This window comes from Triturus cristatus, chromosome 10 (genome assembly GCF_964204655.1).
Source record: "Triturus cristatus chromosome 10, aTriCri1.1, whole genome shotgun sequence".
Classification (NCBI taxonomy): domain Eukaryota; kingdom Metazoa; phylum Chordata; class Amphibia; order Caudata; family Salamandridae; genus Triturus; species Triturus cristatus.
In genome coordinates this window covers 243383179-243409790 of record NC_140593.1, presented here as the reverse complement: position 1 = coordinate 243409790, position 26612 = coordinate 243383179, and positions in this window count along the sequence as shown.

Below are 26612 nucleotides of genomic sequence, written 5' to 3'. Positions count from 1 at the left end.
CCTGCATCATTGTTGAGGATCCTGTCGGTGAGGGCTTGCAATGCAAAGTTCAGCTTCACGGATGCGTTGTGCAGTCGGACGATGCGCCAGTTCCGAGGAGCTGTGAGGCTGCGATACAGAGTCTGGCATCGTTGTTGAGGCTGCCGTCGACGAGGGAGCAAGGACCTGCACCGAGGATGCGTCATGCAGCAGCGGTTCCAAAGAGGCTTCAGAAGCAATGTGGGTCTTTGTGACGGGTTAATTCCATGCAGCAGCATCAATGCATGAGTTTTGCTTGAGGTTGAGCCTCACAGCAGAGATGTGTTGATTCAGCTGGCTCCACAGTGGCTGGCAAAGCACCTTAGCCCCACTTTCAAGACTACAGGGCTGGGGTGACACCACTTGGCAGGGTAGATGCACAGATGGCAGAGTCCAGGTGCTGGGTTTTAGATTGTTGGAGCCTTTTGTCCCTGAACTCAAGTCAGGAAGCCAGCGAACTAGCCCTTGGAGTCACTCTGGTGGAGGTCCAGTCCTTCTCACCCATTCAAGAGGGTAACAGGGCTACAGTCCTTCAGAGCAGTAGTCCAGCAGAGTGGCAGTTTTTTCAGCAGCATAGTAATCCTTCTTCCTGGCAGAGAATCCACAGGTCCAGAAGTGTACTAAAGAGTCGGTGTCTTAGACCCTATTTATATACCCTGGTGCCTTCTTTGTGGAAGGTGGGAGAAGCTTCTAGGCAGCGCCTTTGAAGTGCATGGAATTTCCTGATTCCCCTGTCTTGGCTCCAAGCTAGCTGTAGTGACAATGTGGAGGTGATAAGTCCTTTGTGTAAAGGCAGAGCACTCCCTATTCAGTTGCAAGTGGGGCTGTGTTCAGCTCCGCTGCCACCATCCTGTCAGCCGATCGTCCATTGAGGCACACCTAATCCCTCTATTGTGTCACTGTCTGGGAGGAATTCACAAAGTCTTACTGTCAGCTACACCCAGTCACGTGACCAAAGACAGGCTGCAGGTACAAATGGACTAAGGGCAGAAAAATGTCAACTTGCTAAAATTTGCATTTTGAAAATTGTAATCAAAAACCCGACTTTACTATTAAATAGGGGTTTTCATTACTATTCCAAAGACACCAAACATGAAATAGCTGCCTGCTCCCAATTGAAAATTACAGCTTACTATATGTAATAAGTAATTCACAATGTTATCCTGAAGAAGGGGTAGGCCTCCCAGTAATGAAAAACAAACGTAGGGTTTTTTCACTACCAGGACATTAAAACTTAAAAGTGCATGTCCAACCTTTTAATTACACATCACCCTGCCCTATGGGCTACCTAGGAACTAACCTAGGGGTGTCTTACATATAATAAAAGGGGAGTATAAGGCTTGGCAAGGGGGTTTAAATGTCAAGTCGAGATGACCATTTAAAACTGCATTCAGGCTGCAGTGGCAGCCCTGGGACATGTTTTACAGTGCTACTTTAGTGGGTGGCACAATAAGTGTTGCAGGTCCACTGGTAGCATATCATTTATAGGCCTTGGGTATATGGGATACTACTCTACAAGGGGCTTATAAGCAAATTAAATATGGCAGTTAGGTATAAGTCAATTTAAGCATGTTTTAGGGGAGTGAGAACAAGCACGTCAACACTGGTTAACAGTGATAACGTGCACAGAGCTCTAAGGCCAACAAAAATAAGTACAGCAAAATGAAGGAGGAGAGGCAAAACAAATTGGGGGTATATCACCCTAAGGATGACAGGTCCAACAGTACTCTAATACAAACTCAAATTACATGGATATGAGAAGCCAGTGGCCTTGTAGCTCCAGGAAGAACCACAACACTCAAATTTCCCTGAACTAACACAGGAGCACCAGCAACTACCTCTAAAGGGGACATTAAGATACTGGCTCTAGTGCTAAAGAGAGGTCTGGTGTATTTTAGCACATATTTTTTACATCTTCACAATCTCCGCATGCTGAATAATTGTACATGACAAATTAGCTCATAATTGTACAATGGCATAATGTGGTAGATATGTATGTTTTAGTGAATCTCTATGGTATCTATATGTTTTAACACGGTGCTCATGCAGGTATTCCATGAGTGGGGATGGAGTAGATTTATTCTGCTTTGTGGATATAAGAAGCACTTAGGGCAGCATCTTTTGGTGATTTGGGTTCTTAGCACTATCTCTTGGTTTGATAGGTTGCTCACTTTTGTTAATACCACAATAATTTTGTAGACAACACCTATGGAAAAATTTGTAAATGCATCTACCACATTAGTGATGTCAGGCATATAGCAGGTTTGAAGCCACATTTAACAACACTTATTTTGCTCTTGAATTCTTGGGTCATGCACCCTTCTACGAAGAAAACCATAGTCTTTGGCACATCTGCTAACTCAAAGAGTTGCACATGCCCTGAAGACAGTTCTGGAAAGAACCATGCAGCTGCATTTGCCATAGTTTGAAGTGACCCCGATGATTGCCTAACATTTCAAGTGGCTTCTGAAATTGTGGCCGCTGAAGTAAATTGACAGTGGCATCTAATCTGTTGAAAACAGAAGTAAGTCACCTTTGAAGTCCTGAAGTTAACGGGTGGCAGGAACTGACTACACATTGGTTTTTAGTCGGTTACTATATATAATTTTTGTATGGCTAGTATAATCATTTTTATTGCACTGGTGATTTTCACTAACAATTCTTAATTTGGTTTGGTTGAAGGTTTCTTTTCTTTTCTTAAAAATCTTTCAAATTCTTGCCCCTTTTTCTTTTCTTTCCCCTGTTTTTTCTTTTTTTCTTCTTTTTTCTTTTTTCCTCTTTTGTAAAATAATACTGTTTCTTTGGCCCTTTTTTGTTTATGATGTCATGCAATTTTTTGTAATTTTAGATTACTTGTTTAGGATGCTCAGTATATTTTTCGTCCTGAAGATGACCATGGATTAACACCAAAGGTCGAAACGCCGTTGACGCTATTGTGGCCGCAACTATTGGAGGACACACTTTTTTGTCTATTGGAGTTTTATGAAAAATTGCGTAAACTCCCTTGTTATGTACTCATCTCCTTGTCTGCCACTTGTCTGGTCATGTATATGTTCTTATGTTATATGTACCAGCTTAACACACTGAGCTGTTTTATTGAATACATTTTGTATGTTTTTCTATTAGGGTCTCTTTCTTTTTTTTCTTTTTCTTCTTCTTTTTCTTTTTCTTTCTCCTGTTTTGTTTATATAAATTCATGCTTTTATTGCCTTTGGATATTTGTTTTTGAATTGTACACTCTGAACCTTTTGTTTGGAATAATTATTGAATGCCCCTGGTTCAGGTGGTTTGGGCTGCCGCTGTGGTGGTTAATGATAGTTTGAAGGTCGACCATCAGGATGTGGATTGACCAGATGCCTCCCAAAAGTACTTGTGCAACTACACCATACAACCAACACTCATGAGGGGTTTCAGGATACCTTCTCTCAGTGGCTAGGATGCAATGTGTTTCATCCCAAATATTGACAATATGACCCTGTCACCTCAAACTGAGGTGTCATGGGGAGCAAAAAACTATCAATTGGGATGTTGGCCGAACGATTGCTAGTGGTTGAGATGAATGCAAGCATTCTATCCATCACCTTGCTTTTTGATGCCCTACGTGTGACAGGTATGCAGAGGTGTTGGACCTGTACTCACTGTGCCAGGCTGATGAGCAGTTCGAACTTGACTATTCTTATTGCAGCAGGGCCAAGATTGATTTCCATATCGCTGGGTTCAAACTGAGGTAGCATGGTGGGTGAAAAACAATGGATTGGGATGTGGCCTGAGTGATTGACAGTGGAATGGATTAATTCTAGTATTCCTTCCATCATCTTGTTTTTTGATGCTCTAAGTGTGACAGAAATAGCCAGACGTAGGTCCAGTGCTCATTGTGCCACAGGACCCAAGCTATACCTGGCTGATAAGCCCTAATAAGGGAGAAATCGGTCTGGGTTGCCCGTGTTCTGGTTCAGGGAGGACCTGGCCTGGCAGTTCAGACTGGACTGTTCCCATTGGAGCAGGGTCAAGACTGATTTGCATATGGCTGGGAACAAACTGAGGTGACATGGTGGGAAAGAATGATGAACTGGTATGTAGCTCGAGCAATGTCCAGTGGCTGCAATTAATTCAAACATTCCATCCATCATCTTTTTTTTATGCCCAGTGTGACAGCTTTGCCCAGACACATGCTCATTGTGACACTGGAAGCAAGCTATACCTGCTGATGAGCCTGAACCCTCATCAGGGCTAGCCCAGCCCTGGGTTGCTTGCCTGCCATTTCAGGGAGTGCCTGACAGTTTGTATTGGACTGTTTCCATTGGAGCGGGTCAAGACTAATTTGCATATGTCTGGGTTTAAACTGAGGTGACATGGTGATCAGCCCGAACAGTTGCTGGTGGCTGAGATTAATTCAAGCATTCCATCCCCCATCTATTTTTGATGCCCTAGGTGTGACAAATCTGCCCAGACATTGGTCCCAGGCTCACTGTGCAACTGGAACCAAGCCATAACTGATAAGACCTAATAAGGGTAAAACCAGTCCTGGGTTGCTTGTGTTCTGGTTCCGGGAGCACCTTGACTGGCAGTTCGGGCTTTACTCTTCCCACTGGAGAAGGGTCAAGACTGATTTGCATATAGGTGGCACAGTAGGCGAAAAACAATGGATTGGGATGAGGCCCTAAGCGATTGTCAGTTGCTGAGATTAATTCAAGCAATCCATTCACCATCTTGTTTTTGATGCCTGCCAGTGTCTAGGCATTGTCTCATCTTATCTCATCTAGGGAGTGGTAGATGAGAGAGTGGCATGATCTTCAGAAGTGCCACCTGTTCTCCCTCTCAAAGGGTGTCCTAAGTGATGCAAAGTTAGCATATTCTAAAGAGTCATTTTTTACTCATGCACTTGCTTCTGTAATATGAGGCAGATTCATGACCAAAATACATTTGAAATTTTACTAAGGGCTATGCTCCCAATTGTTAGAAATTGGGTTTCTGGTTGGCAGACGTATGCACCCTGTCCAATTTGGAACTACAGTCCTAGTCAGGGTTAGTCAGCTACACACCATAAATTAACCCGTGCTCACCCTCTGGTAACTTGGCACAGAGCAGTCAGACATAACTTAAGGGGAATGTGTGAAGTATTTGTGCACTTCAAACAGTAAACCAGTGAAAACAACACACAAAAGGATACCACAGCTGGTTAGAACAATAGAGCTTAATTTAATGAACAAAACAAGACCAAAATGACAAATATCCAATTAGTACAACCGGAGTTCTGAATTTTTAAAGATTAAACTGAAAAGTAGTGCTTAAAACCATAAAACACCAACCGTTGCTATCTGGTTGCGCTAGACCGGGCCAAATCCAAAAGTTCAGGCCGACTGCAATGGAGCCCATTTCGGATACAGGGAGCAACCTTGTCCTGCTGTAAAGTACCTTAGTTGCGTAGTTGACGAAGACCCGATGCATTGGGCAGACGGGGAGATGCGTCGCCACCGATTCCTTTGATGCAGCCAATTCGTCTGTTCCAAGTCATGCAAGTCAGAGATGCATTCTCTTCAAACCACAGGATGCAAGCAATGTGTTGTCATCATTGAGCCATGCAAGTCGAGGACACTTCAGGAACTGGAGGGGATGCACCGCGCAGTCAGTGATGAGATGTCTTCTGTCCTTGTGGCAGCAGTGATGCGTCGAGGGAGATGTGCCGGTTCCGAGCCACTCAACAACGGCGATGCATGGATTTTGGTAGTTGCAGCACTTTATACCCACTTCCAAGGGCCCAGGACTGGATTGTCCCACTTAGCAGGGCAAGACTCTCGGATGGCAGAGTCTAGGTGTTGTAGGTAGATGGGTTGGAAGTCTTTAACACCTGAGACTTCAGAACAGGAGGCAAGCAGACAAGCCCTTTGAGTCAGTCTGGTTCTGGTTTGGAGAGTTGCAGGTCCTGTCCTTCTCACCAGGCAAGAGGACAGCAGGTCAGCAGAGCAGGAGTCCAGCAGAATAGTAGTCCAGCAGAGTGGCAGTCCTTTCAGCAGCACAGCTGTCCTTCTTCTTTATACCCAGTTTTGCCTCTGAAGTGCAGGAGACTTAAAAGAGAGGCTTTTGTAGTGCACAGAGTCCCTGCCATTTCAGTCCTGGCTCCAGACCCACTAAAAGGGGGCATGCAGCAGCCCTTTTTCTAGGGACAGGATACAGCCTTTTCAGGTGTAAGTGTCAGATCCTCTCTCCCAGCCTGTCCAGAATGGCCCATTAGTCACACCTAAGTTCCTTTTGTGTGTGGCTGTCTAGGGGGAAAGCACAAAGCCTAGCTGTCACCCACCCCAGATCTGTATTCAGACACAGGCAGAAAGCACCAAATGGCTAAAGTAAGAGAATGACAACTTTCTAAAAGTGGCCTTTTCAGAATTGTAATTTAAAATCGAACTTCTCCATAATTTGGGATTTTAGATTGTGAATCCAGAGACACCAAACTTGGAGGTCACATCTCTTTCCAATTTGAAATTACACTCATAAGATGAAATAAGGTAACCCCAATGATACCCCATTGGAAGAGATAGGCCTTGCAGTAGCGAAAAACAAATGTAAGAGTTTTCCACTACTATTGCATGTAAACCTTAAAAGTACATGTCCTACTTTTTAAATACACTGCACCCTGCCCTTGGGCTGTCCAGGGCCTACCTTAGGGTGACACATGTAATAAAGGGAAGGTTTGGGCATGGCAAGAGGTTGACATGGCAGTTTAAAACTGCACACACAGGCTCTGCAGTGGCAGGTCTGAGACATGTTAAAGGCCTACTTAAGTAAGAGACACAATCAGTGCTGCAGGCCCACTAGTACCATTTAATTTACCGACCCTGAGCACATGTAGTGCACTTTACTAGGGACTTATAAGTAAATAAAATGTGCCAACTGTGGATAAGCCAATGTTACCATTTTTAAGTACAGAGCACTTGCACTTTAGCACTTGCTAACAGAGGTAAAGTGCCCAGAGTACCAAAGCCAGGAAAAACAAAGTCAGCACAACAGGAGGTCCTAAGGCGCAAAAAAAATCAGGGGAAACTACGCCAAAGATGCTGATTCCTAATTATATGAGAGAATCCCCACTCTAAATTGTGCGGGCGCTGACTTTGCTGCAGTACAATGTGTATTACAGAACAGAGCAGTCAGATAGCTGATATGTGTTCTGGGATCCCAAACTACTGTGCCAATGAAAGAATAGAGTCACAGTCTGTTGCACGTGGAAGTTACATTGTTTATATACCATTGCCTTTGATGCAAACTGACTGAAGGTTTGAAAGGACAGCTTTTGAAGCTCTAGAAAGATGTGAGAGGTATGGTAGATTTTTGATGAGAGGTGTAAGAATGTGTAAAATATCCAAGAGATGGAGCAGGATTGAATTAGGCATGTCAATTACTAGGCATTACTACCACATGAGCCATTGGTCGAAAGTCTGCCTAAGATAAGTGCAATTACTGTAGAAGTGTATACCACTCTTTGTTCTTTTCTTCAGGATGTGAGCTTTGAGTAAAGGGTCAAGTCTATAATAAAGGCAAGAGAGTTTTCATTTGCAGTGAAAAGCGATTCTGCATGTTATTGTGATTTGTGTTGTTGATCCTTCCAAGCTCCGAAGGGAGAATTAATCTTGGGTTTGGGCCTGTTTTTTGTAATTGGCAAAGAGCAACAAATCTGTCTCACTTGGGTTCAGTGCTAAGCAGGCATTGGACATCCATGGATGTATGATCAAGAGTCAGTTCTCGAGGTGATGGCTGTTTTTGAGAATGGTACGCTTGAGTGTGTTTAGCACATTGGTGAACATTGATTATATGGATGGTGTGGAGTATTTTGAGAGGTTTTATGTACAAGTTGAAGATCCCCACAGAGGATGGAACCCTGTAGAACATGGTAGGTAATAGCCAGCTGTTGAGATCTTGAAGGCCCGATTTGAATAAGATTAAAATACACAACGAAGAGGAATAGGGCTAATGAAACCCATGCAGGATATTGTTGGGTATGGAAGGCTCCTCATAAGTTAAGTGGGATGAGGAGAATGGACTCTTAATTGTCAGTGGTGAGGAGTAATTTATTCACAATTTGGATGGTGATAGTCTTGTTAAAGCAGCTTGGCTTGAACCCTGATCGATTGACATATAGTAAGTGAGTATCTTGAGATCGGTTGCAACGTGGTTTACATTTTTTGTCCAATGAATAAGAGGTGGCTGATGGGTTGTTAGTTAGGTGCATTATAAAGGTCTGGAGGGCTTTTTTCACAGTATGATGGATTTTGGGAGGGTTGGGAATACACCTTGCATGAGTGAGTCATTTGTTATGTTGAGAAGCTATATGATGGATTTTGGGAGGGTTGGGAATACACCTTGCATGAGTGAGTCATTTGTTATGTTGAGAAGCTATATGAGTGCTTCACTGATAAGGTGTTTTAAGAAGGACAAGAGAAGGATGCCTCTTCATTGGTGGCTGCTTTGGGAGGAGTGAGTATGGCTGTGAAACAATCCACTATTTTGAAAGTGGACGGATTAGGTATGTTAAATGGAGGGTTGAGTGGCTTTGTGGACATTAATTATTTGATCTATGGAGGTATTGTTTGAGTTTGTTGATCTTTTATATGATGAATTTGTTGATGGTGATGGCTTCGACAAATATATCAAGCACCTCCATTGCCTACCTGTTAGAGAAAGGGTCATTTTCAAAGCTCTGTGCGCTGTTTAAAGCACTGCACGGGATAGGATCTGACTTCTTGAGGAGGAGCTTTACCTCCAGGCAGACCTCTACGCTCAGCCTCGGCCAAACTGTCGGCCATACCTAGATTCAGACATGCGAACTGGGGAGTTATAGGTTTTGTGCTTGGAGCATCCAAAGCATGCAATGCTCTTCCTTTACACATCAAGCCATGTCTAATCTCTTGGCTTTCAGGAAACCTTAAAAACATGGCTTTTCTCTGTAGGTTACTCTATTTTCTTGGAGTCGTTTTTCACTTGCTATCTCAGCTAGTGCCAAGACACCTTCCGGGTAATCGAGTGCTCTACAAGGATAATTAACATAACATTGATGTGATAACATGCCATGCTTTAGCGCTAGTGGTACCCAGTGCAATGATCTTTCTCTTTCTACATGGATTCCCTCACTACCACTCTCCAACAGTGCCTCTCATCTCTCCATAGCCCCTCTCACTTACGTGTTTCATTTTTTATAGCACTACTCATAGTTCACTCAAACTCAGTTCTGTGAGCTACATGATACATGTCCTTTGCAGCAGGCACATTAACGTGCTTTGCTACTTTATGATAAGTCAAAATTGCCACTAGAAAAAACTTCTATCTCTCTCCAGCAAGAACAATAATCAGCAGAGTTATTGTTAGACCCGGCTTCCCTCCTGTTTTGCTGACTTTATTTTAGCTGACTTTAGGCCTCTGCACACTAACCAGTGCTAAAGTGCTTGTATTGTCTCCTTACAACATGGTAGATTTAGCCTATATCCTGATTGACATATTTAATTTACTTGTAAGTCCCTAGTAAAGGGGCACTACCTGAGCCCAGGGCGTGTAAATTAAATGCTACTAGTGGGCAGGGCCGGACTGGGAACCAAAACCAGCCCTGGCAAAGTGCTCGCCCCCCCCCCCCCCTCCCCCCCCTTTGCCAGGGCCGGTTTTCGGCCGATGTTGTTACAGGGCCGATTTTGCAGCTATGCTGCAAAAACGGCCCTGTAACAAAATGGCCCCCAGGGGCCCAAAACCGGCCCCCACCCGTGCGGCGCACCGGGGGATTGCCCAGTGCCCGCTACGGCCAGTCCGGCCCTGCTAGTGGGCCTGCACCACTGATTGTGCCACCCACTTAAGTAGTGATTTAAACATGTCTCAGGTCTGCCATTGCAGCATGGGTGTGCAGTGTTTACACTGCCATGTCAACCTGGCAAAATAAACCTTTTGCCAGGTTCCAGCTTTCCTTTTTAATACAATTAAGTCACCCCTAGGGTAAGCCCTCGGCAGCACAGAGGGCAGGGTGCATTGTATTTAAAAAGTGGGGCATTTTTTTTTTTTGTTTTACATGTCCTGGTAGTGAAAAACTATTACATTTGTTTTTCAGTACTGCAAGGCCTAACTCTCCCATGGGCTCACATTGGAGTTACCTTACTACATCAAATAAGTGATAATTTCCAAATGGGAGCAGGTACCCAGTTCATGTTTGGTGTCTTTGCAATTGTAATGAAAAATCGTCTCTCATGGTGAAGTCGAATTCTGAATTATAATTCTGAAAATGCCACTTTTAGAAAGTTGGCATTTTCTTACCTTAGTCATTTAGTGCCTGCAGGCTGTCCCTGGGTCACATGACTGGGAGTTGGGCTTTGTGTATTCCTCCTAGACAGCCACACACAATAGAGAGCTTAGTGTGCCTGGGTGGGCCATCACTGGCAGGATGAGAGGGCAAAGCTAGGCACAGCACAGCCCTACTTACACTTAAATAGGCTGTGTTCTACCTCCACAGGAAGGGCTGTATTCCCCCTGTAGTTAGTCTGGAACCAGTACCGTTAAAGCAAAGGGAAACCACTGAAAGCTTCTCCCACTTAAAAGGAAGGACCAGGTTAAATATGTGACATTAGATACTAGCTCTTCAGTACACTTCTGGACCTGTGTGTACACTGCAAGGAAAACGGACTGCTGTGCTGCTGAAAGGACTGCCACTCTGCTGGACTGCTGCCCTGAAGGGCTGCTTCTCTGAAGGACTGCTGCCCTAATGTGCTGACCTGCTGCCCTCTTGACTGGGTGAGAAGAACTGGATCTGAATCTGTGATCCAAGTACCCCAAAATGACTTCAAGGGCCAGTTGGCTTCACCCTGACTACAGCCTCAGGGACAGAATGTTCCAACAACCTTGAACCCAGCAACTGGACTCTGACATCTGTGAGTCCTACTGTGTCAAGTGGTGCCATCCCAGTCCTGGACCCTTGCAAGTGGGCCTGAAGGTGCTCAGCCAGCCCATCTGTGGATCTAGCAGAATCGACGGAGCACCTTTGCAGCTCGGCACAATCCTGAGCAGAACCGATGCATCGCTCCTGCTGCGATTCTTCTCACAGCACCAAGACTCAACATCGACCTGGCAGCCTGTATCAGAACCGCCGCTGTGTGAAGCTTCACCGATGCAGGCTCTTGCATTAAAAATCTCTTGTTGACTGCAGCCTCGATGACGACGCAGGTTCTCCCATCGCAGCTCTTGGGAACTGACACACCGCCTTGACTGTGCAACGCATCCTCGATGCTGGATTTCACATTGCAAGCCATCGTCATCAGGATCCTTGCTGAGAAAACAGGACCTAGCAGCACAACTCAGCAGCACCTCGGAACTGACGCATTGCCTCGACTGCATGACCCATCCTCAATGCTGGACCTAGCAACGCTTCACAACCAGGATGTAAGGTACTCTTGTTTATTGGTCTACCTGGGTCCCCGTACCTGGCCAGCATTCCATTGCGGGTGGCCTGAACTTGTGTCTTTGTCCCGGTCCGACGTGACCATATATCCACCGTTGGAGCTTTGTGATTTTTGCCACTATTTTCAATGAAATCTTTAAACTTGCATATATCCAGATCTACAGATTGGATTTTTGATGTTTTGATCGTTTCATTTATAAAAATGTACTCTACTTTTCTAAATTGGTGTGGGATCTTTCATGTGTTGTTTTTTGACTTTATTACTGTGCTGCATACATAGTTTACACATTTTCTCTAAGCTGAGGCTGACTGCTCTGTGCCAACCTACAAGAGGGTTGAGCACAGGTTAATTTGGGAAGGAAGCAGGATGGAAAACGGCCCAAAAACGAAACAAAAACGAAACAAAAAGAAAGGAACAAAGATAGAAGGAAAGGAATAAAATGAAGCATAGAACGAAGGAGAGCAAGAAGAAAAGGTACAAGAAACAAATAACTACATTGAAAACTAGAACGAGGAAAAGAAATATGGAGAGAAGGAAAATAGATTGAAGAAATGGGCGATGAGGGAAGGGTGATGGAAAGAAAGAAGAGAAACAAAAAATGGAAGGAATAGGCAAAGAAAAAAGTATAGAATGAAGGAGAGAAGGAAGGTCAAGAGGATTATAAGAAAAAAGAAGGAACAAGAAAATAATTTAAAAAATTAAAAGAAGAAGAATGGAAAGAAAATGAAATAGGAATATTAAAAAGGACAGAAAGGTAATAAGAATGAGAGATGGAACGGAAGACGGATGGACAGACAGAAAGAAGACGGAAAGAGGAATGAAAGAAGAATGGAAAGAAGAAAAGAAAGAACAATAGAAAGCAGGGTAAAATATAGATAGAAAGGACACAATGAAAAAAGGCTTAAATGAAGGAAACAAAACAGAAAGAGAAAGAGAATGGAAGAAAGTGAATACAGTTAAATGAAGTTTTTGACCAAATTCCTTTAGGCTATGCTATAAAATGCATTATTATGAACAATTCTTTGCAAATGTTCCTTGGATGAACAATTTTCTCTAGCATTCATAGGAAAATTTGGGATGACTCATTTTGCTCTGTTATTTAATGTCATAGGGCTCAAAGTAGGGGGTATTTTATTTTCCTACCTACTGCCGTGCTGGTTGGTTAGTCTTCCAGATAATCCTGAGTGTGATATTTGAGCATGTTTTCTCTTCTGCTTGGAGAGGCTGGCGGTGTATCAGGAAAATGTTGCCTTTTATGCCGGGTCCGTGATGGGCAGTGGAACGAGCGCTAATGAGCCTGGGATGTATTGTTCTTGTTGCTCCTGACAGCTTATGTGTGCTGATCAGCGGCGTGCGAGGTAAGTGCCGGTCTTACGGTGGGAGGTATTTGTGGGATGTTTGTTTGTTGCTGATTGTTAGCATGCATTTCACGAGCTTACTGGTGACCGAGGACGCGCTAGCGGCATTCCCTTCCACGCTGGTGTGTGATTATGCTACTAAATAAAGTCGTATTCATGCTAGTCCCTTTTCCCTATCGTCCATTTCCGTCCTCTAATCGCCGCTTGTTGTTATTCACAGCAGCTTGTTGGGGGGCTGCCAGGACGTTTGCCGTGAAACAAGATGCTGTGTCAAACAGAGGCGAATCTATTCAGCCTGCTCTTGCTCAATTGCGCCCATTATGTCGGTAAAAGGCGTCGAAATGAGAGGGTGTTTTCAGGCAGCACTTGCCCGAACAAGCCATGTCAATGCAGACGGCATTCTAGTCTGCTCTTTTGTCGCCAGGAGGACGGATCTGTGTGGTTCTGAATGCTTTGTCGAGCTGGAGAGATCACAGGTCAGCTAGCCTGACTGCTGTGCATGCCTGACAAGTGCCACTTACAGCTGTCCTTGACATCCGTTTAAATGAGAGCACACCCACACCCAACACGCAGGCGTGACGTCGGTCTTTCAGTGCACCCACTAAGTGCCGTGCAAGTCTAACAATCTCTGCTCCGCTTTTTTATCTTAAAGTAGAATCTGTAATTTAGGGAATGTACCGGGTATTTCCTCAAGGTCCCTTTTACCAGCTTGACTGCATGGATTCCTGCTTCACGCAGTCTCGTGGCTGCGCAAAGCCGCTCACGTGACCGGCAAAGCCACGGAAGTGACTGACACTGTCCCCGCAACTGCTGTGGCTTGTCGTAAACTAGGAGTTTGCGAAGTTCCAAAAATGTTCCTTTATTAAAGCCTTTAATTCTCGCAATTACTACAGCCGCCTGCGACCCATAGTTCAAAAAGGTTTCTGCATGCGGGTTAAAATCTGACCCTGGGGTAAACACTGAACGTTGGCACGCACTTAATGCTGCTTCAAGAACAAAGGTTTGCCCACATCTTCCCAGACCTGTCAGTCTTAAAGATAACCTTCACTGTGTGATCATACAAAGGAGGGGTGTGGCCTACAAAAGAGCATGGGGGACACAGTGGGTGGGTCTTTCGAAACCCCGCTTCCCTAAAGCGCACCCACCTATCCTCCGTCCTGACCACAACAAAAATGTTTCACATGGAGTCACCTGGGGCAGCTGTAAATGTAGCACCGCTGTGCAAAGCGTTGACACCTGAGCTCGAAATCTATTCTATGAAAGAATGTGCACCCTGAAGGGCCCCTTAACCAGGCCAGGATGTGAATAGGTGTGACACTGTGTGGGCTGGAAGGCCGCTATGCAGTTTTAAATTCACGAGCAAACTACGGGTCCTATTGTGTGTGTGCTTGCATGTGTGTGTTTGCACACACCGTGTGTGTGCTCAATGGTGGTCTCATGCAGACACCTGGCAGAATAACTCTCCCTGAATGGGCATCCTTTGGTGTGTGGCGACTGTTCCAAATACTTACTATAGCTATGGAAAATACAAAGTCCAGTATTTCACACTGTGGTTACTGAAGGTGCGTGTTCTACTCTAAAAAGTACAACCAATTACCAGATGTGTTTGAACATGGCTGGCTGGCAACTGGGAGCGGGACGGACGGGAAGGACGGGTAGTTAATGTCTTGTACGTAGGAATACTCACAAACCCCATGAAATGACAACAGACAGACATGCTGGAAGTCCTAATGCGTTGAGTTGACTCGTCCTTGGTTACGCCAGCTGCTTCCGGCATTCTTGCTTGTTTACTCAGTGCTGGGATCAGTATTTCTGGGTCCTGTTAAAGGGCAGGGCCTGACTTACAAAGACTGTGAGAGAGCTGGTGGAACTTCGCCCCAACACTATGAGTGAGCGACTGCTGCAAAACGACTTTGCTACAAATGTTATTTTTGTATATGTTGTGCTTTGCAAATGTCAATGTAAAATTGCACCAGTAATGATGTAACATATGCAATCTAGAAATGGTGGTGCACAATTGCACAAGTGCTGACTACGCAATCCAAGCCACCAGCTCACATCAGATGAATGTTTGCTTCAGTGGCGTAGCAAAGGGGTGGAGGGGTCCACCCCTGGTGGCATGAGTTTTGGGTGTGGCGGCTTCCCCCTTACCTGTGGCCATCGTGGGAACCGCCAGCACCCCAGGACCTCCCTCCGCTCTTACCTGCGGTCATCACAGGAATCGCCAGCACACCCCACCCCCTTTACATGCCGCCGAGGGCAAAACAGGGACCGCCACAGGCGGCACATGGGCTAGCTACGCCACTGGTTTGCTTCTTTATGACAATGCTGATCCGTGGCATCAGGGCTTTAAGTGGGATGAAAAAAATTGGGGGTCTCTCCAGGGGGCGTGGCCAATGTAATTAAGGGCGTGGCTTAAAATCTCATAAGCTAAAAATTGTGCTTAGCATAGTGTGTCGCCCGACTGGTATTTTGCTGTTTCTGTCATTGCATCCAGATATATGATACAACAAGTAACATCATACCTACAACAAGTCAGGACTATTGGCTTTGCCAATGGTTGTTAGTTGCATAAGATAAATGAGCAGCAACTATGACTAATTATTAATATTGAAAAAGCTTCCACTTAAAGCCCTGGTGACACCACGACAATGTTGCTGCTCCTGAGTTTAAAAAAGAGAAGGGAAATCCAGTGAGAAAAAAACTCTCTTTAAAGGATTTCCCTTCCCCTACTATAACGCTAAAAAAAACAGACCACCTGTGCCAGGGCACAAAACAGAGCCCGATAGAGACCCGTTTCGAGGCCGCCTTAAAAAAACTGCCGGTGCTCAGACCCAGTGAGACCCGGCCCACTTAAAGCCCTACGTGGCATTACAAAGTACACTTCACCGTGATAGCCTATGACACTTCAAGGGCTGGTTTAATCCATTACCAAACGCAGCTAGGTAAGCACATCAGCCCTCTGATGAGCAACACAGATGCCATGCGTTTAGAGTAGAGGGCCACATACATCTTTAATGCCTAACTCACTTCAACAGTGTGCAGTACACCATGGAGCTCTAATGACCCATCAGCGATCTAACAAGTTAATTTCCATGTTAAAGTGTCTGTGACTTTTTGCCCGTAGCTTAATTATTAGTTAATGGCAGGCTATGCAAAGAATGTTGGATCACTCTGTACTCAGCAAGGCCACTGCAGAACACTAGCAGAGAGCATACCTGCCCAGCTGCTTGTCATGGCAATGTACGAAGAGCTGCTTCTCTTCCAGTCTATCCCCGAGACTGTAGGAGAGTAGGATCTGCTTCTTATGGTTACCCCCACTTTTTGCTGATGTTTCACTGTTTTTCGTCTTTTGTCTTGCTGGGGCCCTGCTGTTCAGGACCCCAGCCTAGCTGCTTCCTCTCTAAATTGATTCCATGTACCTTAGGTACACCACAGATTGGATTCTGGGGTGCCCTTATAAGTCCCTAGTATATGGTATACTATGTACCCAGGGCATAGGTACCCCAGAGGCCTACCAGGGGCTGCAGCATGTATTATGCCACCCCTGGGAAGCCTTCCAAAATGACACCACAGGACTGCTACTGCAGCCTGAGTGAGGTGGTGCATGCACCCCTTACTGAGATATAGGTTCACTGTATCTCACCATAACAGTGCACATATAAACCTATCAGTCACCCCTTTGGCAGGCCTTATCAATCCTGAAGTCAGGGTGCTTGGTTTTATGTGAGAGGGTGCCCCTGCATGAGCAGAGCCCCTCCGCAGCCTTCAGAATCTATTCTCCGGGGTTGTCTGTGATGCAGCCTGACCATATACTCTTAAGTGCATTATAACCTCACGGTAAATGCTAACTTTGGGATGGCTGCAGGGAAACATGTTGTGCTTGGTGTCAAACACCTTGGAATCATACCCCCATACCAGTAACTGGTGTGGGAGTATGATCTCACCCTTCTAAAAGGAGAGACATGACAGCATCAGTGTACCCGGTACCAGCCAACAGAGCCTTGGCATCACAAAATGGATACTACCAGCCACAGACACGAGTCTGGCCCCCTGCTGCTGACCGAAACTCCAGCAGGGGAGGCCTGGACAATAGGTTTCCTGTCACAGGGAGGTGTTACCACCTCCCAGACAGGCATTAGTGGATTAGGGCTGGGTGGGTGCACCCCAGGAGTGCTTTGAAGTTCAGCACTGGGGGCACATTTGGTGTCCCTGTGCATAGTCCAGTTCAAACTGGTTGCAGGGGCTACCAGCCCCTGCTCTGGTGTGAAACTGGACAAAGGAAATGGGTGTAGACACCCCTCTTTCCTGACCCTCCCATAGGTGGGTCCCCAGAGTATGTCCAACCCCTTCCTTGGGTATAAGAAAGGAACCCCTGGCTTCAGGACTTTAGATTACACCTGGACGAAACTCTGATACAGAAATCCCGGAACTTCAACGATCTACACAACTAGGTGACTGAAGAATCTCCCTTGCAGTAAAGGAGTTACTCCCTTGCAAGGCAGGCACCAAAGACACATCTGACTGGTTTGCATCTCCAAAGCTCCCGCTGGACTCTCAAGTATTTGCAACACAGGAGGTGGGTTTCCAGACTTCCCAGAGGCTGACCCGAGTCCCCAGCAAAGCTGAGACCCATAGCCCTTGTGGGTACCATGGAACCGGAATCCCTGGACACCGTGCACATTTGCAAGTGCATTAGCTTCTCGACGTTCCTTGAGGCTGTGCATTGGGTTACCTGTAGCCCAGACCCGAGCACCTTTTCCACTGACGATTGCTGGCCTACACTCCACGAGTGTTCTGTGAGCCGGCCCTTTGTGTTTTCGCTCGAGGTACCTTTGCGATCCCTGGTCCGTTGACTGGTGGGTCCTTGTGAAGGCAACTTTAACTTTAATTGGGCTTCCCTGGTTGTGCCAGGCGTGCCCCGACTCTCCATTGCTTGGGGTATCCTCAGCACCTTGCTGGTCCGCACCGAAGCATCTTTCCTCTTTCTGCGTGGCTTGTTGTGTACAATCCAGGCACCGACGCTGCAGCACTCGACATCCTTTGGGGGACAGCTAGAATCCAGCTCCTGGTCATCCTCAATGTCTCCTGGTCCTCGTGGCTGAAGATTCAAGCTTCCCCTCTTCGTACCTGAAGCACACGACATCGGTGGGCATTCGTCTCTCGTGCCCCTGGTCACTGGCAAGTGACCCAGACTCTGTCCCCTCTGCTTTCAGGTTCTTCACATCTTCGATCCAGGCTTGGATCTCTTCGGACACTTCTCTCCTTCCCGGCAGCAGCACTTTTCAGTATCCTACCATTGAAAACGACGACACGACCCGACACCATTTGACACCTATGCACCCGGCTTCCCTGGGTGAGGTAACACGAGTACTCCGGTGCTCCCGTGGGTGTTGGCCCTAGAACTATCTAAGTCCAAAAGGGTTTGTTCCTAGTCCACCTCTAAGGGTCCTTTAACTTTAAAATTCCAACCACGACTTTCCCCATGGAAGCTGACGGAGCTCGCGGCTGTGTTCTCACACTGCACACGTCCCCCGTGGGTCCCCTGTGTCACTACCTTGGGTGGTTCCTTGGGGTCCCAGCGATTCTACAGGCTCTCGGGTTTGTGTCTAGTCAAGTTGTGGTTCTTATAACACTTTCTTAGTATATGGTTTGGTACGCCCCTAGGGCCTATCGTATATTGTGCTAATTTACTGTGATATATTAAGTGTAACATAGTGCTTTGACGTCTAGCCTCATAAAGAGACTAGTAGGGTGTGTTTAGAAATAAATACATATCTTTTATATATATACCTGGTGTGGCTCTCCTTTCATTTGGTCATTCAAGAGATTATAGACTGGTAAAACAAGCTGCTTTACATTCCTTCAAGACTTAGCCTGAAGGCTGCTCTCCATAGCTACCACTAGGATAGCTTTCAAATAAGGTTGTCTTTAACCTATCACCTCTAAGGGGTTGTTTGGACTGGTGCAAGGTGCCCACCATAACTAGTGGACAGCATATACCAGGCCAACTTCTCACAGAGACTTCAAAGTCCACGTTTTCTTTACAAATCCTCATAAAGCAACACGGAAACTAGTTCGGAATTATTTTATAAATGAGGGACCAAACCTTCTGAACAATCTATTCTTACACCACAGAGGCCCTTCTTAGGGAAACACAAGCAATCTGCTGCTGGAGTGAAAAACCAGGAAATCTAGTGCAAGAAAAACAGTAGGAACCCATAAACCGAGGAGCTAACACCAACTGTGCTTCTATAGCCCTATGTCACATAACGGGCCCAATTCACAAACTGCATTTTGTAGTATGCAAAATAGTACTACAGTAGCACTATTTACTTACCACCAATTGCAATTCAGAAACCTAAAAGTGTAAATCATCAGCTCTCCTATCTTTTCTATTATGATGTTGGTTGGAGTTGCCTCCGACCGACACTGTCTTGGTGTGGGAACCGACTGACCGGTTCCGAAACACCATATTTTGATGCAACCGCACATGGTGATCCCATTTCTCTAGCTGAAGTAAATCCAGCATCACACATGGCCAACTACTGTTCAAATAATTTAATTTAACATTATTTGCAATGGTGTTCTATTTTAAGTCCCTGTCTCCATTATTTTCTCTTTGAGGGTGTTACCGTATTAGTGGTTGGCCATGTGTGGTGCTAGGTTTTCCACTGTTCTTTTTATGCAGAAGTAACTTACGCTCGTATATTTGCCTTCTCCTCCAGTTTCAGGTGGTGGAGACATGCAAGTCCGCACTTTTCAGTAACTGTACACTTGTATCTTGTGAATAGCCAAAAGTAGTACATTTACTCAAAAGTGTAAGAGTAAACATGTAACATACTCACAAGTGCAAGTTATCTTTGTGAACAGCCCCAGATATGTTTGCAATTATAAGAGCAGATTTATAAAGACTTTGCACAAGTGCAAAGTCAGGCAGTGTGAGGCAAGCCAATGAAAAGCCTTGATAAAGTATTTACTTTTCCCTTACAAAACGTTTTTTGACTGGACTGTAACCCTAAAAGTAATGCAAATTGTGTCCTGCTTTCAATTACATTGCACCAGAGGGCATCTTATAGGTGGTATGTGAGCATTCTCACACTGCCACTTATGTTTTTTTGATGCAAAGCCTTATCTACTAAAATTGTTAGACAGAGCTTTACACTCAAAAATGCCTCTTTGAGGCTGGCAGCAAGTAGGAGAAATCTTTTTATGTCTCATTACTTTGCACATATTGCATGTGTATTGCACTTTTGAAGACACATCACATGTGAAAAAGTTAAAATGTTTTCCTAGGCATAGTCAGTACTTGAAATGGAAAAATAGAAGTGCAGGTACCCTGTAACACAGTACCTGCTTGTTTCTGAGATGTGCAGGTATTCTACAATTAAAAGTATTACGTCACTAGCGAGAAGTGCAGGTACTCTCCCTCTCAAAATAAAAAAGTGCCGACACTCAGTACCGGACAGTACCAGCCCAATTAAAGCACTGGACATAGTGTTTTTTTACTTGAAGGTCGCCCTTCCAGTACAATAGCCATGATAGACATCACACACATACGCTTGCACTGTAGGCAGCCTGTTTGAATGCCAGAGCTGGAGAAGAGAGTGGCAGCACCATATTTTAGTATATATGGCTCTGTGCTGCTCTCTCCTGTAGCCCAATGCATCACGGGAAGTTTGGTTGCTGCACTGCATCACTCTATTGTTGTCATGTTGGTTCAGCCCTCGGGATCGGATTGTTGCTAATTGTGGTCCACCTCTTGATCTACCCAAGCCTAAATAGCCGTAATGGCATAGGTCATTAGGAGGATCAAGTGAGGGAAGGAAAGGAAGGGGACAGCAGGGAGGGAGATCTGTAAAACACAAAGAACACGATTAATACCCTACCTATCTTCCCTAACTTCTTGGTAATGCCTCCCTATCTATATATACATGTTTCATGAACATACCACAATATCTGTGTACCTGTAAAGGAAAAGAACGTGCAGCTTTATGGCGTAACTCTTCGAAGGGTGCTCCTAACAGTTGTTCTCTTTGGTTGGCTACATAAGAGGATACATAGCAACAAGGCAATCATAGGACAATAACACAGCGTCACCACTGGGCACAGGTTTCTCCCCAATACATGTTACACCACAGTTTAGTTTTCTCCCCGCACCTACCCCAAGCAATGCTCCACCTTGCTTCACAGGGAGAGCGCTTATAAGGGCTCCCTGTTAAAGATGGAGTCAAGAGCACACACAACACAACACAACAATGAACATATAGGAGTAGCCACAGAAAGTATTTCGCCAAAGGGGTTCTTAACCTCCGCTTGAGGTCAGAATCCCGACATAATGCATAGCGTTAATTATGATGCAAGGAAAACGAAATAAGAGTTGTGTCAAGCTATGAGGCCCAGGTTAATGCTGCCTTACTGGCCAGTGACAATTGCCAGGAGATTGACGTCTAGAATAGTTCCGTAATACTGAGAAGAGCCGGAAGCCTCCGGGCCTGCTTAAATACCAATAGTCAAGGAGTTGGTGGCAATGTTACCACTGACGACGAGTACAATCAAGAAAGAACCACTCCCCTTCCTCCGCATGAGCTGGAACTAAGCTCTCCAACGGAAGAGGGGATGGAGAGAACCGGGGGTCAGAGTTGGACTCGGTGCACTGCACACTTACCGGACCTTCTGCGAGACGGGACACGCTCTACCACCTCCACCTAACTTCCGCACCGGGGAAGCACAGGCTCCACAGCGACCGCAATACAGGAATCCTGCTGCTGGAAGGAATTTCCGACGCTCAGTGTGGCTGCGTCGACGCCTTTGTAGCGGACGCTCGTGCGTGATGACGAATCACGCTGCGTGCGTGATGCACGCACGGGGCGCCTGGGTAATGTAGTTCCGGTGGGAGGGGTTGTCAGGTTTGTCGAGCGCGCTCGAGCACGATCCGCAACAATTGTTTAATACATCTATCTTATTGTGTTAACATGTCATCTGTCTGTATTGCAGAAAAAACCCATTATCCAACACAGAGACTTGGCAATATTCCATCACTGATGCATTGATAGAGAGGAGGGCTCCCATTTTAAGGCTAGTTTAGTGCAACCATGTCTATTTAATCAATGCCATAAAGGGTGAAAAACAATGGGCTGAAATATGGCCTCAAGCAATTGCTAGTGGCTGGGAATTTTGCAGCATTCTACCCACATTGTGTGTGATGCCCTCAGTGCATTGCCCTAAGTGTGATGGGTGTGCTCTGAAGTAAGTCTCCTGTTTGCTCTGTCACATAACTCAAACTATATTTCACTGATGAGCCTAATTAGGCTGAAACCAGTCTGGGGTTACTTGGTTGCTTGATCAGAGGGGACCTGGCCTAATAATTGTAGCTGGGCTATTTCTATTGGAGGAGGACCAAGACTGATGCCTATGGCTGATCTGTGTGTGAAGTGGCATGTGGGCAAAAAGCGATGAACTGAATTGTGGCTCGTGACTTTTATAAGCACTCCACTCATCTCCTTTGTGTTTCTCTCTGTTACTAGGGGGTCTGCATGAATGAATGAATGAATGCATTCTTTATTTGTGTGGTTAGTTAAAACCATTACAATAAGAAAAAAAACGCAGCATTTCAAAATGACAGAATTAAAATCTATAAATCTAAAATCCAGAAATCTAAAAAAAAGCGAGTCTATATGCACGACAATTGTTAAAAATTTTCTTTGGCAGTCTTGGATAAAAACAATCAGGTGATAAAAAGGTGCCTGCCTGATGGCCTAGGGTGAAGTGTCCATCAGTTTTGTACAGGTATAATAGACAAATTTGCCAAAGTTGGCCATATGCTTCACTGTGTCCAACGTGTAAAGTTGATGGACTTCCTCCTTTGCAGTGCGAGTGCCCAGTTGAAGTAGGAGGGGCCCGAGGTAGATTCTGCAGGCTAGGCGCAGAGCCGGGCAAGGGAGTAAAATATGGGCCAAGACTCACGTTTGTATTTACAAAGACGGCACTCCAGCAATGACTGGCCTTGCTATCCCAGTTGGATATAGTTCTTTAAGGGGGAGAGGATGTAATCTGGCTGCTAGGATCCTAGGCAGGGCTTGTCTCTCCACTGCCTGCGTAAGGTGAAGTTTGAGGTTGTTCAGTGTGTGGGGGAGGCTTTGAGACTTGTGGAAGCCTCTTGCTGCCAAGGTTTCCATATCCAAAGTGCGGGAGCGTAGAAGTACTTGCTTTTTTATTGTACTTTTATGGTGGCATTCTTGATTATGCTGGGGTCCCAGTTCTCTGTTGCAAGTTGCAGGACGTCTTTGGCGGAGGCGAGACAGGCAAACCAAGGATTGTCGGGTTCTTGGAAGATACTTTTTATAATGGCCTTCATGGAATTCTACGGTGCCGCCGTTGTTAGATAAAAGTATTTGCTTAAGGTTGCCATCTCTTCCAGTTTTTGTTGGTTAAGGTTAAATTCCAGACGGATTAGGTGGTTCCTGGTGCAGGCTGGTAGGCCAAATAGCTTTTTATAGGCTGTGCAGTGTATTTTTTCTAGATCTTTCGCAAATATCCCTGGAAATGCCTGTTGCCCATAATTGAGAGATGGTAGTAGTTTCGCCCTCAGTACTCTTTGGATAACCATTGTTGTTGAACTATCTAGGGTGGCGTGTAATTTGCAGAGGGCATAGGTAATCTTTTTCCCTTTCTGCTGCAGTTTATGGAGGTGGACCCCTGGGCGGCCCGTTTCGCTAAGCCAAACTCCCAGATAGTTGTAATGTTGTATACAGTCCAAAGTCAGCGGACCCAGCCTCCACTTAGCCACTTTTTTTTCTGGTAGTGGCCAAAAATCACTATTTTGGACTTCGTTGGGTTGGCGACCAGCTTATTTTTGGCATTGTAGACTGCAAGGGCAGTAAGTGCTTTTTGTAAGCCGATTTTGGTGTGATCTAAGAGTACCGGGTCATCAGCGTATTGCATCAGTTGGATCTTGGTGCGCCCGATCCTGGGGATGGCTAGTGTGGCTCTGTTAAGGGCTTGGGCCATGTCGGATGTGTATAAATTGAAAAGCATCGGGGCCAAGACACAGCCTTGCTTTAGCCCCCGATCCATGACGATTTTCTCTGTGGCAAACTTGCTCAAGAGTTTGACCCTTACCCAGGTTCGTGAATACAGTGATCTGATGGCTTGTAGAAAAGACGGGCTGATGTTCCAGTGTGCCAGTGCAATCTACCCCGTCGAAGGCTGCCGAGTAATCAATAAAGCAAGTGAAAAGGTGCAGGGTTTGATGGGCCACCGCTTGTTGGGCTAAGTATGACAAGGCGGTTATATTGTCCACAGTGGAGCCCCCAGGTCTGAACCCGGTTTGAAAGAAGGGCAAAAGGCCTTCAGTGCCAGCCCCGTCTGCTAGTTCCACCAGAAGAGTGCTTGCACAAGCCTTGCCCTCAATGTCCAACAGGGTGATCATGCAGTCGTTTTTAGGGTTGGTTTTTGGCCCTTTCTTGTATATTGGGTGGTATATTGGGTGCAGCAGCGATCTCCTCTCAGGAATCTGGAACATCCCCCAGGAGCCTGCATTTGGCATATAACTGGGCCAAGTTTTCCATCCAAAAGTCTGTGTCTGCCCTAAAAAGAGAGCCAGGCAGGCCATTGGGGCCCGGTGCCCCATTGTGTCGAATCTTTTTTAGAGTTGTACAGACTAGACTTTTGCCTGAAAGAACTGGCTCATCCGCCGTTATGGGCGGTGCCACTATGGTGTTGCTAGTTCCCTCCCCTGGTGTTGTGGGACTCTGTGGAGGAGTTATGTTTGAATCGTCCGTGTACAGAGTTTTCCCATGGGCTACCCAAGTGCCCCCGTCAAGTGGGTTCTCTCTGTTAGTGGCCCTGTGGGTCAAGTTGTTTAGGTATTGCCAGAATTCTTGGGATTTAAACGTTGCCAGCAGCTCAAAGATCTTCAGCCAGTTTGCCTCCGTGCATTCACGTCTTGCAACCCAAACCTGTTTCGAATGGCTTTTTGTGGCTACTTGTAGTTGCATTTTGGCAAACTCTGACCCGGTTTTCTGATAAGCTCTGCGTTTTGTGTTTAATTGTTTAGCGCTTTCCTTGATCGCTGGGACGAGTCCTAGGGTCACCGAAGCAGTGAGGCTAGTTCGTAGGCGAGATGGTCCCATTCGTCTACGGTGCCCCGATTGTTTAAGCCGGTTTGCCAGCCTGTCCCCGTTTGTTTCCAAGAGTCAAACGTATTAGTTGGCATCGGCCCCCATTTAATTCATCTGAGGAGTTTATGCTGTTCTTCTCCGTTGGTTGCCCCAATACAGCGAAGAAAATGGCGAATGTCTGCTGTGATGTTTGACTGAACCATTAAGGCGGCATGGTCACTTGGGTGCACAGTATAGTTTGACATGATTTTTTGTAGTCTCTCACTTATTAAGATGTCATATATTGTGCAGGATAGGAGCTTTCATTAGAAGAGGTAAGGCATTTGTCTCACTACACCACCTAGTAATTGCATCAAATTTCTGAAAAAGCCCAGAAAATATTTTTTTTTAGTTTTCATGAGTACTCTGTAGTTGTCGGATTTTTCTGTTGCCTGGAGCTTGATCCTGTGGGCTGCCTCTCTGCCTGGAACGGTAGGGAAATAAGAAGCGTCTGAAAGGAACAAATGTGAATAGGAAGGACTGTACAGCATTTAGTGGAGAGAAGAGAAAAAGAATGGAAATAGGATGTAACTCATAGAGGGTGTGAAGTGACAACAGTGTCAGGAGGCAGAACAACTGTTATGAGAAAGAGGATGATTTCCAACAAGAGACAAGTAGAATCTAAGAAAACAGGAAAGGAAACCGACTTGAGAGATGCTTGGACACGAGAGATGTAAGCATTAGGTGGCTATTTTAAAAGAGGACAATGCATTTTTTGGTAGAAAGCATGGTATAGCTGAAGCTCTTGCAAGCTGTTTTTCAAATGCTACAATTTCTGTACCAGTCATTTGCAGATCTTTAGCTTGTAAATGTTTCTTTCCAAGAGCTGCTGAAACGAGCACTACTCATGAAGGGGGTAGTAAATTCAGGGACTGTCAGAGAATCAGATGAGCATTCTCACTGCCCATAATTGATACACATCATTTGGGGGAGTGCAAAGACCACAGCGACAGTGTATATGTCGACAGTGCCACAACCACAGTGACAGTGGCAACCTATTTTACAGCACTCACTGTATCCTTCACATGACACTATTCAACCTACATGAGGCATTCAGCCACATACAAACATGCTACTTGGAAAAAAGTGGTAAGGGTTTGTGGTCACTTTTGACTAGGGAGGGAATAAACTCTGGCTGTACCCGGCCTGCAGACCCATATGTTCTCCCGGTGAAGCATCTTTGAAAATTCTCCTGGCTTCGAATAAAATCCTGGAAACCAGAGTGCTGTATCTGTGCTGAACTAACCCCAGATGAAACCAAGTTTATTTCTCTTCATTCGAGCTCTTGGAGAAGTGAGGCCATCACCCTTATTAATGTGGGCAGTTCTTTTAGCCCTTAACGTTCAAAAGTCATACATATTTAGAATCGCAGTTGAACACTGATTCTAAGAGGCAAAGAAACACCGCATTGCAGCACAACAGCCACAGTTACTGCTTTGCATTGCACTAGGGGGAGAAAGCAGCATGGAATCATATTTACAAATATGGCCTGCTGCTGCTTTCTTCCCCTGCCCTGTCTCACCATAGTGCAAAGGTGTGTGTGTTCTGTCTAGCAGGTATCCGGACAAAATATCAAGCCATTCATATTGAGAGACACTAATATCTAGTTTTTAATATCGTGTCACACAAATATTGTGATGCAGGAATATTGTTGA